Below are 15,739 nucleotides of genomic sequence, written 5' to 3'. Positions count from 1 at the left end.
ACTTAGGGAAGGTTATGTTTAATATTTCGGTATATGCCCAACCAGTCAGAAATCATTAACTCATTTGTTCATGAACATTTGTCGGCTCTGAGCTCTATTTTAAACTTGTCTGCATTAGGACATAGTTTTATTTCTGTTTTATTTCTGTGGAGAGTGTAAGCAGCAGAACATTTTATCTCCTGTTCATGAAGGAGATATAAATCATCCAGTTCTAAAAAGGTGGAGCAATTTTAGCTCTGATTCTTTTGCAATCAGTTTGGATCTAGCCTAAAAAAGAGGCCTCATCCTGCTCCTAAGCTGGCTCTCCTTATCTACCTCAGAGCATCGTAAGTGTTCAGCAATTTCCTTGCACTAAGAGAAATAAGGGGGTTTTTTTTGCTACTCAAATTATTGCTGTAGAAAATGGGAACATTAATACAAGAAGGCAGGAGATGCATTATGCTGGAGTAACCCACACGCAAAGAGATCAGCTGTACTCACTCATGATCCAGCTTGCTACACCAGCTCACACGGAATCTGCTTTGCTCCAGTGCTTACGCACGTGCGCTACTGCAAGCCTGTGAGTAACACCAGGCAGTTCCTCGGGGCCTTCAGGACAGAACTCCTTGCTGAACTTGGAGAGTTTGAGACTGACCAATAAATATGAATCATGGTAGTTTCACAAGAGAATTTAATTCTCCATTGAGTGGGACTGGAATAACGAATCTGGCCTTCAGAAATGCACAGTGTTTTCAAGATTAGGCTAGTTGATGCTCTGACTTCTTGCCATCGCTGACAGAAAATCATCTCGTGGCAGCAAGTGGCCTACATCATAAATAAATTCTGAAAGTTACACTTGTTTTTATTTTGACACTGATTGCACTTAAGCATGCTAATTATCAGAATAATGATTTTTTTCACACAAAAAAAGGTAAAGAGCATAGAGATTTGCGGAAAGAAAACACTTTGGGAAGAGCAATAACCATTTGAATGAATGCACATTTTTTAAAAAAAATAAAATAACTGGAATAGAGGGCTCCCTTTATATAATTATAAAATTATTGTTGGTATGACTGATTTAATTTGAAGAGCATTCCCTGGGGAAATATACTGTGCTATCAACTTGAAATGATTATGATTATTTGGCCTTCAGCAGCAGTGGGATAGTCAGCAGCAGAGCTGGATGGCAGTATGCCCACAGCTACACCTAATGAAATGAAGCACATCTGTGGCTGCGACAGGAGGAAATACCAGGGAACGAGCTAATCTCAGAGCAACTCATTCCACGCCTGATGCCAGCAGAGTCTCCGAGCACCCACAGGCTATACCCCAAGGTCCTTACTCAGCTTTTATTCAGAATTGAGGGAATTTTGATCACAGACTGGAAACGAAGAGGGGCAGATGTTATGTTAAAAAATATGAATATACAGGGCTGTCTGACTCACTACCTAGTTTGATTTGGCAGGAGATGCTGAGAGGGGTCTTTTGCGAGCCTGGGCTGCAAGAGCACGAGATGACCCTCAGTAAGTTATTTCTCCTTACAAACAGAGATGGTCAAATATGAAACATGATATTTTTATGATCAGTTAAATAGAGTGGAACTTCATCAAGCTAGCAATAACTGCTTTATTTTAAGCTGCTCTCCTAAGATCAGCAGGCTAATTTGATACCCTGCAACATTTGTGTAGGAAGCCTTAGCAGTGTCTTGCTCTGACATAAAATTGGGGAACAGCCCCAGAGAGCTAGTTCTTGGAGGACTTCTGCTGCAGTGAGCAAACCCTCAGCGGCAATTTAGAATATGGCTTTTTAAATTGCATTGACAGGTTGCACAATGTTTCTCTGCTGCTCTTGACTAACAATCTAGTGAGCAGATGAAAAGGCAAAACCTCTGCCTTTGTTACATTTGCTGGCGCTCTACTGTGGGAGATCAAAGCAGGTGCTTAGAAGGAAAGAAAGCCAGTATGTAGCCAAATGGTGGTTTGAGACAAAGCAGCAGCCTGTTTGCGGTCATAGATGGAAGGAAAAAGCCTGATAGAAAAAGGAAAAAAGAACCCCTAAAGATATGCTGTGCAGGAAGAACACAATTTGCCATCCCTCTCCTTGGGGACTAAGCTAGACTTTGCTTTCACAATTCATCTGGCCTCCAAGAGCAAAGACTTGCCCGTCCAGAGGCTCTGAACCATCCCTGCCCTTGATGTTGTTAATGGTAGCAAACTGGAGAACAGCATGGCTTCCCTGTTGACTGCTGTCTCTATAAAATGCCAGTTCCTCACAGGAAAAGGTAATAATGCCAGAAAAAGTAAATAGTTTGTTTTCTATGTAATAGCAGAATAGTGTTCTGACCACAGTAAGCAGTTTTTCCTCCTTGAACACAAGGCAAAAAAGGTCCCCTCTGTCACAGGATAAAAGGCATACATAGTCTAAGAATGACTTAAGCTTTCCTGGGGACTTTATCCTGGGACATAAAATGATGTATTCAACTTGTGCTGGACCTGTGCAGCAGGCAGTTTCCCTGGGGTTCTTAGGAAACATCCTGCCCAATGCATTAGCTGCTTATTGTTCAGATTTTTCATTTTCAGAAATCTGGTTCCCAGTTCTCCCCTCCTGGAATGAGGTGCTGCTAAGAAAGACAATGCAAAACACAAAACATAATTGGGATGGGTAGAGCAATCCGATTAAAATGAGAAATCTGCCTGAGCAGGAACAAAAGCCAAAAAATGAAGGAAATGATTAAAAAAGGTTAAAACTGAAAGAGTTTTCCAAAAAATATTTTTTATATCTCTGTAATCCCTGATCCCAACGTCACCAAAACAAGAAAAGCAGTTTTTGCAGTATCCTTCTGGCTGGAGAGGAGGCAAAACCAATGTGATATTAATAATCACCATTTTGCTAACTTGACAGAGTCCCAGAAATGTTTCTGAGAACACACAAAACCACCAGATAAAATATACCATCTGTCCTCAAGTTCTGCAGAAGCTGGTGCCAGCAGGATAAAAACAGAGCACCAGTTGAGGCAAAGGTGGGTGTGCAGTACCCATTGGCAAGGAAACTACTGCAGGGAAGGCTGACAAAAGAATGCTTTATTGGAGGTAATGAGAAGTATGAAGTATGAAGTAGTTCTTTTCCAGGAGAAGGAAATCATGCAAAAAATGCTGAAGGCAGAAGTTGGAGAAGGATTAAGTAGGGAGGATCAGGATTTCTACAGGAAAGTTCTTATCTATAGCTAATATAAACAGACACAACACATCATTAAATGTGTTGAAGTAAAAACTACTATAAAAAATAAAGTACTAACAAAATTCACCAAAGCATGACATTTTAAATCCCTGCCCCTCAGGCTGCCCGTGGTGCATACGCAGCTTAAGCAGCAGCCTGAGGTCTCTGCACGCTGGGTGCAGCACCTCTCCCTCCTCCCTCTGGGATGTAAACGCTGCTCCCAGAAGGATACCGAGTGCGCTTCACACACCCGCACAACTGCACGGCCCGAGTTAGCCTGCTTTAGAAACAGCAAGAACGTCTTGAAATGTTGGGGGGGGGGGGGGAACCCTACAGCACCCTTTATTCTTCAGAGAAATGTTGCTGGTGTGTTGTCTTGGCCAGTCAAATTAGCATGGTTTCACTGTGGTGGTTTGCACCGATTCCGCAGGCTGAAAAGATATAAAATAGGCTACTGGGTCTCTCAGCCCCCCTTCTGAGTAGGGTATATCAACTCCACTTTTACACACAGCTAGGGCTGCTACCCAGGATAACACCTTGCTGCATTCAGGGGAATTTGTGTGACCCAACGTTCCTCTTTGCCATAGGAATCAAAACTTCATAGAATCTTTTGAATACGTATCCTAGTTGCTACAGAGGCATTCTGGAAGATTTGTTTGTTGAAGCACTAGCTGCTCTTCTTTAAGAGTTAAATCAGAACCTTTATGTAATATTAGACTGATTTAGGTATCTTTAGACTGATTCATCTTGATGTAGCGCCGTTTCTCCTAGACTTTGCAAAAATTCTTAAATGATTTATTATTTTTTTTCTAAAGGAAGTAGTAATGTTGCTATGGAAGAAAAAAGCGTAGCTAACTTTCTTATTATAAACTGTTTTCAACTGAAAATTTAAGGACATATTTGTAAAGGCTTACACACTTAGGAGGCAAAGGCTTGGCTAAAATATAAAATCCTTTTAAGCAGCTCGGCTTTCATAGCATGCTACAAATTCACGAAGAAAGGAATACAGGAGGATTGTAAAATTTCATGCCTGACACTTGCATGTTATCTTTGGGAATCCAGCCTGAATAGGGCAGACATAAAAGGAAAATATAAGCTTGCATAGCTCCAATGTGGTATTATATCCCCGAAATTCTGGAATGAAGCAAACCAAGATCAGTAAGACATGTCTCTCAGCATTTGACATGTGTCCATCTAAATACAAGTTAATTATTTCAGATGTTGTCGTGTATCCTGAAGGATGCAATTTGGGATTAAAAGTAAATTCAATAGTACATATATGCTGATCAGTAACATTCATATGCATGGCTAGATATAGACATAGCAACTCGAAAGGATAATTAAGATTTAGCATCTCTATTTATAGAACAAAAGTGAGGCAGATTCATTGTCATTAAATGTGAAGGCTGGAGTCAGCACAGGGTGATATTAGTTGCCAGTGAAAGAAGATATAACTCATTACAAAGATGTGTTCTTTTTCAATATAAAATAATATGCAAGATACAAGAAAAATGAAATGACGAAATGACAGAAGCTACAACGTAGGAAGTGAAGAACAGAAAATATGTTCTAAGCCACTGGGACATGTATTTTTGTTAAAAAAGTAGACAAAAAGGGCTGAAGAGACACAAGATAAAATAACAAGAATTCTGGTAATACAAGTGTTTTCTCTTTAAACGAAATACTTGCAGTACAAATATGAGCCACTTTTTTACTGCAAAACAATCCAATAGGTACATTATTTGACAACTGTTAAATTAAGAAAGTCTGTAAAGCTCAGGGAAGTCCACATTTTACTGTTGATAATTAAGGATATTTAAATGAACACAGTTATTCTGAGAGAGTGACAGCTATTCTGAAAGAGGTACAAAGAAATTGAATTCTCAATTTTCTTAAATCCCTTATTATAATATTAATAAGAAGATAAAGTAAAGTTAAATGATTCAATGACTCAATTTACATTTAAAAACATTTAAATGGTAGAGTAGAGCTTTTTGGATCTGATATTAGGATTAGCTCTTTGAAATACCCCTGGAGAAAACTTGTAGGGAGCTTTTTGGTTTTGTTAGTATGGTACCTTCCTATCCAGTTTCCTATAGAACAGTCAGGAAAAGATGTGGCAGGAATAATTCAAGATATTTCAGAAGAGACAGAACAGACTTTTAATTGATTTACAAAGAGCTGCAGAATGCCACTGAAAAGTCTGTATTGCAACTTGTTCACAGCATCTCAACTGCACTGCATGACTTTGAATCCTTTTTTTCAAGAGGGCTGCTGCTAGGCTTACGTAAAGTGTTAAGCACTCTCTCTGCTCATTGACAATTCATGGCTTCGGTTCAGAGAAGTTTCCTTCTCTTCAAATATGAGTGGTTTTTGCATAGCACAGAAGTTTCATTTGGATTTGTTGCCTCTTGTTCTCAAACTTGAGATGGGCATCAGTCATCAGCCAGACTTCGTTAAAGTGCTGTTGAGATACTTATGTAGGCTATTTATGTGGAGATGCTAATAGGGATGCTTTAAATATGAACTTTCAGTTGGGGAAGAAAAGGTGGGCAGACCAAACTATCGCAGATTGTTTGATACTTCCTAACAGAAAAGAGTAGCCTTCAGGTTAGATGTAATTCAGAGAAAACACATGCAATGTGGCTATGGCGATGCATCAACAGCATTTTTTTTATTTAGATGCAAAATGCAAAATAAGAATTGAAACTCGCTGTTAATATTCTTTGCTTTACTGAGCTGACCTTCTGCATATTGGTGATACAGTTCATACATGGAAAAAAGATGCACGGAAATTGAATGAGTCAACGCTGCTGGAATGAGGAAGGTTTTGCTGACTCCAAACTGCAGACACTGACAAGAAACAGCAATGGGAAATTTGTTCCAGCCTTTCATCTAACCACATAGCAACTGTATTTATGAACATTACAATAAGGTGGAAACAAAATAAGAAGCATTATGTAAAATGTATATAAAACAGAAACCCAGAGATACAAGGGATAAAAATAAGCAAAACGTAACTCAAGATTTTTTTTTAAGACTTCTTTTGGACATATCGTATTGGTAGGGTAGCTTGATTTTTCACATTTTGTTGTTGGTTTTCCAAGCTAGCTACCATTTTACAGCTGTAAAGTTGTATCATCACAGCACACCATCATAAATGCTGTTCCTTCCTGCACAATGAGACTGCACTGCAGAATGAATGAAAACAGACCTTTTGTTCCTCTTTGTCCAAAACATAACCACCAGAAAAACTAAGAATGGTTTTATAACATTGTCTATACATATATTTTTTTATTGTTATTATAATATTTTGCCATTCTTTAAGAGACTTGTGAGCTCAGCAATAGCCATTTAAATAGCGCTTTTGTAGTTCCTATCAGGATGGCCATTAACAGCAATATGCTTGACCTAAAAATCTGAATGCTGAAACTAATTTTTCCCTGCTTTTCCCTTCTTAGTACTTTTCTTTATCAAGAGAAGCTACAAGGCTAAATAGAGCCAGTTTGTCCTCTGCACTTTCACTGAAACAGACCCCTGGTTTGGAAACTCCATTTTTTAGGACCAATGTGCATCTGTGGAAAATGCCCATTGGTGTTTTTAGGCTCTGCATATTTATCTGATAGCATCATTCAGATTTTCCAAAGCCACACTACACAGGGACACTGACTAGCAGTGTGCTGACTGTGCCCTCACTGACTTAAAAGGACTCTGAAGATGCTTCTTCCGCCCCACAGTTACTATCTACAACACTTTTTGGCCCTGGCTTCCACAACTTTATTCAGTCTGCCTTGTAACTCTTAATGTCTTAGACACCCTACTTGTGAATAAAGGGTAAATTGCAACTTTCAGATAGCTCAGCCTTCCAAAGCACTGTGACACACAGTGTAAACATGACTTTATGACTTCCACCACCAGCAAATTGGCGGCCAGCTCCTTTTGCAAACACAGAACTTAAGCAAACAAGAGTGCAAACCAGTCCATTGACTAGAAGCGATGTCCTTTGAGTTCAAGCAATTAAAGATACTGAACTGCTTTGAAGGAGGTTCACAGCCTTATTTAGCACCTAACATAATAATAATCACTATTAACAAAGTTAGTTGTATGTGATCCTTTCAAACTTCACGTGACCCAAACCCCCTCATTCATTACAGTGATATATTTTTCTCATCCTAGCTAGCAATGGATATCTAAACTATCATGCCACAAGATACACTGGAACTGCATGGTCAATTCAAGAAAAGAAGGGATAACTAAGTTTTTATGTTGTGGCACTGTCATAGTTTAACCGCGGCCAGCAACTAAGCACCACGCAGCCGCTCGCTCACTCTCCCCTCCCCTCTGAGTGGGATGGGGAGGAGAATCAGGAAAAGGTAAAACTTGTGGGTTGACATAAGAACAATTTAATAACTGAAATAAAATAAAATATAATAATAATAACAACTGTAATGAGAAGAAGAGAGAACAGGAGAGAGGAATAAAACCCAAAAAGAAAAAAAAAACAAGTGATACACAGCAAAGTTGCTCACCACCCTCTGCCCCATGCCCAGCCAGTCCCCAAGCAGCCATTGGCCCCTCCCAGACAGCTCCCCCCAGTTTATATACTGGGCATGATGGCTACAGTATGGAATATCCCTTTGGCTAGGTGGGGTCAGCTGTCCTGGCTGTGTCCCCTCCCGGCTATTTGCGTACCTCCTCGCTGGCAGAGCAGGGGAAACAGAATAGTCCTCGGCTAAGGGCAGGCACTACCTGGGAACAAGTAAACCATCAGTGTGTTATCAGCATCATTCTCACACTAAATCCAAAACACAGCACTGCAAGAAAAGGTAAGCAGTGATGAACAGAACAATGTAAAGATGACTAGTGGGGAAATAAATAAGGATTTCTCTTACAGGACTGAGCCAGTCCTTTGGAGTGGAGCATCACATCTCCCATAGCTTACTGCCAGCCACTAGCAATTAGGTAGTCGCAGACCCTAAAGTATGGATATTTCTACAAACAAGAATAATAATAAAAGTGTTTTCAGAGCAAAAAGTTTTGATACCTAATGCCTGAAGGGGAAACAAGTATTTCAGCTAGCTCTCACTAGCCCCAAGGACAGGCCTTATTCACTGATACATCAGTAACATAGAAGTATGATACAGCAGGTTGGTAAGGAAGCTGGTGAGCAGACTGTGAAGGAAAAAACATGCAGACAGATGGCAGAAAACATTAGCAACTACTGCAAGTAAGAGACATGGATTAAGCCCAGATGACAGAACCCCGAACAGGAGATGTAGCAGGGGCACAACTGAGTGATGGCCCTCCCAAAATACATTTGGCTCAGAACTGGACCACCCATTTCTGGGTAGATACACGGGTGTCTTCACTATACTGTTGAATCATAAGGTTGCAGAAATGATGCCTGTATGTGTAAATGGAGGTAGAAAGTAAAAGTTAAATTGAGTTTATTCAAACAAACAAAAGCCTGAGAATATAAAGGTCTGCAGAATGAAGGCAGAATAATTCACAATGGTGGTCATATCACAAGAAAGGGCATCACAAAAATGCACGTGGTATAACTGCAGGCAACCTGAACAGGAACTGTAGGATTTTAGTGAACCAGAAAGGCTAGAGAAACTGAGAAATCAATGCTCCCACTGGTATAGCAGGGATTTACACATTGAACTTCTATTAATGCTAATGGGATTTATGTCCATCACTACCCCATACATCAAGAGAAGAATTAACAGCTAGGTCTATCTTGTTTAGAAAAGGAGGGGATTAGCTGTATGTTTCTACCTCCCAGTACAAGACTTACATACCACACAGCCTAGGAAATTATCTACTGTGCAGCAGCTATTAAGTATGGAGATTACTGCTTCAGAAGGAATCCATGGGAAGTTTCAAATGGGAAATGTTGACTTTAGAGGCCTGGGATATCTGTGGGAAGAATGCGCGTTTCCACGGACAGCAGGAAGAGGAAATCCTCATTTCTCAGATGTGTGAGGCAGTAACGGGTACCTTGGTGTGACCGAGAGCTGCAGACAGGGCTGTGAATAGCTCCCCGCACCCTGACCCGGCCAGGTGAGCAGAGAGGGTACCTAGCAAGAAGCAAGAACTCAATAACTGGAAGACACATCTGTAGGAGTCGGATTCCAGCAGATGTTCAAAGCCTTACTCATTCCCCTTTGGGCTGCTACACTGGTACAGAGGGGATTTAAAATTGCTTTGAGTCCCCTTAGTGTGTAGGAAGTAGGCTGGCTCAAGAAAAAGGGTATTCGGGTGATGCAGGAACACATTACTATTAGCAGTCCTAGACATAACCTTGAGGAACACTGCACCGAAAGTGCCTTAAAACAACCTCTGCTTCACAGAAAAAGAGTGTGTTCTGGTCAATGAACCAGCACAGGATTTATCCTGCATAAAAGGTGAATGTTGATGTTCTTTACATTAAGGCAGATGAACCATTAAATACAGCATATCGCTGCTCCTGATACTTCTAGCTGCTTAGTGAAACAGTGTTGTCTTGTCCCCTGAGAAAATGTTTTCTCTGTCATGCAAAACACAATTTAAAACGGTATTTGACATTTCCCAGGAATATTCTTTGCATTTGAGAATGGTTTCAGTTAGGATGTCATTGTACCTTCTGCCAGAGAGAGAAACACTTGCTCTGTCTTCACTTGGGCATGGACACAGTAACTGCCAAAATTTGCACTTTCACCTAAATCTTTGGCCCAGCACCTAAGTCAGCTAGGAAATGAGATCAGGAGTAGACACCTGCTTCCAGTCCTGCCAACAGGAGAACAAGTACATTTCAGGCCAGAAGGGTTTTACTGGACATGCTCTCAAATCGCTTGCTGGTTGCATCAGCTAACACTGCGATGTGTTTTACCCATCTTTTCAGAAGGCACTATGTTGCTAGGTAGGGCCTGGCGGCCGGAAGATCTCGCGCTGTACGGAAACACAGGGCCCCCCTCCAGGTAGCCAACAGCTTTTAGTTTATGATGTAAGCAGACGGAAGTGACATTGTAAGCCTAGGCTATATAGTGTCACGTCGTTCAGCAATAAACGCCATTTGCCATCCACCACATTGGTGTCTGTGAGCTGATGGACCGCGCGGCCAGGGGTCGGCCGCCGTGCCGTTCCTGAACCAGGTCACCGCGTGCCTGTAAAGGCAACAGCACTGTTTACATTCTTGTGAGTACTGCTTTGCACAGATATAATTAAACTACATTTAAATAAGCAGGCTTCTCTCATCAATGTTCTTTCAGTGTTTTTACACCTTAGTGTACATGAAGGGAACCTGTAAGAGCTATGAATTCACACCTCTGTTTACGGTACAGTGGCTTCTCTGCAAGGACCGAGCTGCAACAGTGTTGGGTGGCTCCATCCCATGTGAATGATCTCAGCAGCTTTACCTGAATCAGTCAGGTAGAAGGTGAAACGTATGCAAGAATGGCCCAATGATGCAGTGAAAAGCTTTCACTGGGCATCATCAAACTACTATTATCTGTGGCTAGCTAAGATTCCCAGATTTTTCAGAGAAGAGGAGACCAAAAGGATGGGAGTGGGGGGAGCTTTGCCATTTCTGCCAGCCTTGAATAAGAGCCAGAAATGTTTGCCCTGTCTGGAACTGTTCCCATACTGAGGAACAATCTCCATTTCTGTGAAAACCAGATCAAGGCAAATCTTTCATTCCTTTATGTAAGAATAAAAAGATCCACATATGGAGACCCATTCACAAGTATCTTCACCCCACACCTATACCAAATCCTCTCCTCTCTTTACATATATAGGCACATGTATACTGGCATAAAGTGGGTAATTCAAGATCTGCAAATGCAGAAATTCATATAGTCCCAGACTAACATTTTTACACTTGTTCTTATTCTATCTGCAAATACAATATGTGCACTTATTAATGGTAACAACAGAAGAGAGAAAAGATGCTGTTTCCAGCTCCAAAGTCTTTTATTCCCCTCCAGCTCGCTCTACTATTCACACAGAGCTCCTGCTCCATTTAAATATCCACGCACACACTGCAAGCCACTCTTCATGTTTTCTGAGCGTAGTTAAGGAATATTAACAACCGCTCTTTGTTGGCATTACTGCATGATGTATAAAGACACTGATAATCATTTATTAAAAGACATTAAGATATGCATGCAAACTCTGCAAATGTTTGAAATGCAAACTTCAATTAAGAACTAGATTTCACAGAGTATATTTTAAACAGCTTGAACTAAGAGTCAAGATTCAAATGCCTGCTGAGCAGTGAGCTGCTGAGGGTCTGGATCTCAGTTCTGTAGCATGAACTGTGTTGCATTAACAAGGTGGCTGCAGGCGAGGAAAAAAAAAAATCTATTGTGCAATTTTCTGTTATGTTAATATACATAGATCATCTTTAGCTGAACAATTTTCACTGAAATCAATGGAGTTCCTCCACCTCCAGTCTATTAACGCTAGGAATAGTTAGTACGTATTATTTGACCGGTAGTAGGGTTGGAATGCTGCCCATCCATCTAAATTCTAGAAGAAGAAGTAAGTTTTTAATGTGTTTCTGAATCTCTAGAAATTAAAACCAGTTTACAGTATTCTGCAGGACACTAACTCTACAAGGTGCAAACTGCAAGGAACAGTAGTTCCTGATTTATCTGCAGCTTTTAACACTCCATTGTTAGAATGACACTCAGGAACTATAACATAATAAAGAATTTCTTGATGTCAATTCTAAGTGCTAATAGTTGTAACACCTTCCAAAAACTGACACACCTCTCAAAGCAAATACTCATGGGCAGACTCGGTTTGTGTAAATCAGTGTAGATTCTCCACTAACTACTGCAGAAGCCCCTGGTTTAACATTACCTCAGGCTAAAAGCAAATTTCTTTCTATGGGCATGTCTTTGTTGTGTCCTTTGTGTGTCCCCCGTCTCCTCCACCACCACCACCACCCCCCGGGTGTCCCATCCCCCCACCCCGCCAGCTTTTTCCCCCCTCTCATTTCAGGGCAAGTGTTATGGTTTTGTGCCCAAATGTGGCTAAAGTCAACAAAGCAGCATGTCTGTATGCTCAAAAATCAAGGAATCAACAGGCTCTCTAAGAATCAACAGCTAAATGAAATTGTGTGTTGTGGTTTTGCAGAACTGCAAGCCTGCATCCATTAAAAAAATAGGGTGGGTAGATCTGGAGTAAAGCTCAGTTGACCAGACAGGTGAGCTATATAATGCTTTTCTCTTCTCAGGAATTAAAATACTAAATTTTACTTGCTGTTAATTTCTGTGCCCATGAAATGCATCCTGCATGAGCACAAAGAGGCTTTGAGTGAGTAACATTAGCCCAGAGATGTGTTAGCAGAACGAGTCTTTAGCAGCCACAGACACATTTCATGGTTTGAAATCTGTGTTAGAATCCCATTTAACATTTGTCTTCTTGCTTTAAAAGACCTTAAGATTCACACACCCCCACACCCCTGCAACCATTCCCCTGATCTCTAGCCTGACTTTCCACCCAGTGAAGGTGGTGGAAAATCAGAAGCAACCTGGATAATAATTTTTCATGTAATTAATAACCACTGTGTTATTTGTTTCTCAATTTTCCTATAATCTATGGTGATAATAGATTTCACCTGTTTGCTGTTTCTTTACTTAGGATTCTGCTATCTAAAAAATTAATTCCATAACTCTTTATTTTGCCTTATCAACTGATCCAAAAACCAGGAAAATTTCTCTCCTTTGTCTTTAATTTTCAGACAAATGGTGCTGAGTATTTAAAATTCTAAAGATTCCTAAAGCTCTTAGCTTCCTTCAATAATGCAAACCTTGGCTCAAGTATTTTCTTACTGAAGCTGGGGTTCATGCCCAAAGATACAGTCAGCTCTGTTTCTGGATTTGAGAAATCACCAGAATGTACTTTGGAATGTGCAGAAAGGACTTTTACTGTACATACCACCTTCTTACATATTATTTAACTGACATTTTATTACAGCAAGCGTAGTTTTTTAAAAACTACATTTATTCCACATATTTTTAAAACTTAAGTTATATAATTTGCTGAATTATTTCAGATTTTAAATAGCAACCTAATTAGTTTTGCATCAATTTGGAAATCAGAACTTCAATTAATATTCACATTTCAGGTCCTTAATTTTTGCTAAACTAACCGCATTACTTCAGTTAGTAGCCTTTCCTTTCTGCAGTATCCCTACACATTTCTGTATCAATTACTAAATCTAAATTAAACACTTACTGGAGTTATTTACTTTCCAGTATTCCCAAGCATGGCTATAGACCATGACTCACAAGCTAAGTTTCAAAGGTTCCTCATGGCACAATGGTTATTAATTACATGCAAAAGTTTGAAAATGAATGAACAGTTTTAAAAGAATTTGGATACAACTTAATTTTACCTATCAGTATCCTCTGACGAAGGAAACATCTACTGAAAAATATATTGCACTGTTGTTGCTGTCAACTGAAAATAGCTAACATGCGGTAGGAAAATTATTCTAATTAATTTCTCTTTTAAAAGCCAAGCTGGGTTATATAGAAAAATTAAAGGAAAAGAGTAGAGTAGCCAAACCTGGTAATTTTATACAGCGCAGCTGTACAGATCAGTTTAGTTCAGAAAGTACGTATGTACTTGATCCTTCAAAATTACTTCCCCCTTACTGGGTTTACACAGGGGTTTAAAATTATTTCCAGTAACTAAGAAGTCTCCCTCCCCACACAAGAACATGATGGTTGCAGTGAGCTCCAAAGCAGTACAAGGCAAGGGAAAGGAGGCTGGGTTTTTAGTTCCATTATTACACATAATGTTTTAGAGATGCATATGGATCACAGTAACATATATTAAAGAACAAACACCTTTTACCTCATATGGACAAGTTGCATATAAATGACACCAAGATGTTCAAGTAGTTCATATTTACTGTATTTGGTATCAGTTTTTACCAGTAGAACCATTTTTACCCCCAGTTTGGACCTTGCAAGGCTAAGTGCTGATGCCTTCTGGAGGCTGTGGACGACAGGAATTTTACATTCCTCACCACACTTTGGTAACCGAATCACAGTTTGAAAACAACAGCATTTATTATTTAATTTTTTACTTCTTTTCCTGTGCATCACGCCCTACTTAATGTGACAATTGCTGGGATGATTGACGTGAGCCACCAATACCAACGGGGTGCAATACAGTGAACACATCAGTGGAAAAAATGTCATTTTGTGAAGGTATAATTTGGAAGGCTACCCTCCAATTTCAGAAAACCATCTTTCAATAACAAAGTCATTACTGCAGGTTATACTGTTTATGAGCTCAAATTAAAGAACTGCCCATGACTGACAGCAACATTCAGATTCATACTGACAGCACGTACAACTTCTTTCCTGCATTGCCACACTTTAAATTTCTGAAATATCTTAATAATTCAGTATCACCCCATATGAATTTCTAGGCTTTTAAACACTGCAACATTTGTTTTCCAGGTGAAACATGGGGCAAATGTACTGAAACATTTTTCAACCTGTGCCATTTCAGCACAGCACCAGGTCAATATCATTGCTTTCAGGTTTAGTTTAGCTTAACTTGGGTAATACGGACAAGATCTTTCTAGAGGTTGCTCAGCAAGTGCTACTACACGCACGCTGCTGGTTGCAACTACAGGAATCTGTGAATTTAACACAGTGCTTCATCCGATGAACTGCGTGGTGCTTGGCGCAACAGGCAGGGGCACTCTGCAGAAACCAGATTCACACAAATGAATTCAGGAAGGACCAAGACATCGCTCCAGATGCACTAATGGTGGGAACAGAGCAAGAAGTAGCTAGTGCAAAATAGATGAACTGCAGTCCCCCAGGGTATCTAGACCTCAACGTTTACTTCAAACATCCTTTTGCCACTGTCCCCATTAAAAGTCCTTTATTCTGGCCAGAGAAACATTCAGTCTCAGCCCAGAGAGTGTGCTGAATATCAGGGCCTGAGCTGAACCCATTTCCCAGCCCTCACACACAAACATCTCCCAGCTCCTTCCCTCCTGCATGCCTCCTAGGCAACCAGCTGATGAAGGGACTCAGTTTATTCATTGGATTTGCTCATTCAGGTGACCACCTATCCTCTGGGTTTTTTTCAAGAGGTTGAGTCACTCAATCAAATCTTTGCAGAGCAATAGAAAGCAGTACAAGTGTAAGTTAAACTTCATTATTTTCAGTTTTGAATTCAGCTTAAAGTAGCCCAGTCTTTTAAAGCAACCGAAAAGTTGAAAAAAAATTATATTTTTTTCCTCTTGTTGCATTCTTAAATAATGAAGGAAGTGGGCTTTGACTTCCAAAAGCTGAAATTAGCCCAGATTACTGCTTTTGTACTTGCAAGCTCAGTAAAGAAACAACAAAAGAGGAAGAAAGCTGCTGGAAAGGTTGTACTGGTTCCGCCAACAGCAATGGCTTGCCAGTTATAGGCATTCAAAGCACAGTATTGCAAAGCAAAGCGTAGGGCCTGGAAACTGGTAACAGGACAATTTTATTTTGGCAGGGTTCTACAGTTTTGAGGTAAAGGCCTTACTAGAATT

The 15,739-nt window shown here is 40.1% G+C and overlaps 1 long non-coding RNA gene across 1 annotated transcript; it reads right to left on the bottom strand.

The window, feature by feature from the left end:
- Positions 1 to 398: 398 nt before the first annotated feature.
- On the bottom strand, positions 399 to 14,837 carry LOC308053912. Its single transcript, XR_013923855.1, has 2 exons — positions 10,369 to 14,837; positions 399 to 10,095 (listed from the first exon to the last, which is right to left on the bottom strand). It is a non-coding gene; the product is annotated as an uncharacterized lncRNA (long non-coding RNA).
- Between the last annotated feature and the right edge of the window lie 902 nt (positions 14,838 to 15,739).

Source organism: Falco punctatus (assembly GCF_963210335.1).
Source record: "Falco punctatus genome assembly, chromosome: 15".
In the NCBI taxonomy this organism is placed as follows: domain Eukaryota; kingdom Metazoa; phylum Chordata; class Aves; order Falconiformes; family Falconidae; genus Falco; species Falco punctatus.
The sequence above is the reverse complement of the archived record's forward strand: the minus strand, read 5'-3'. Positions and strand labels throughout refer to the sequence as shown.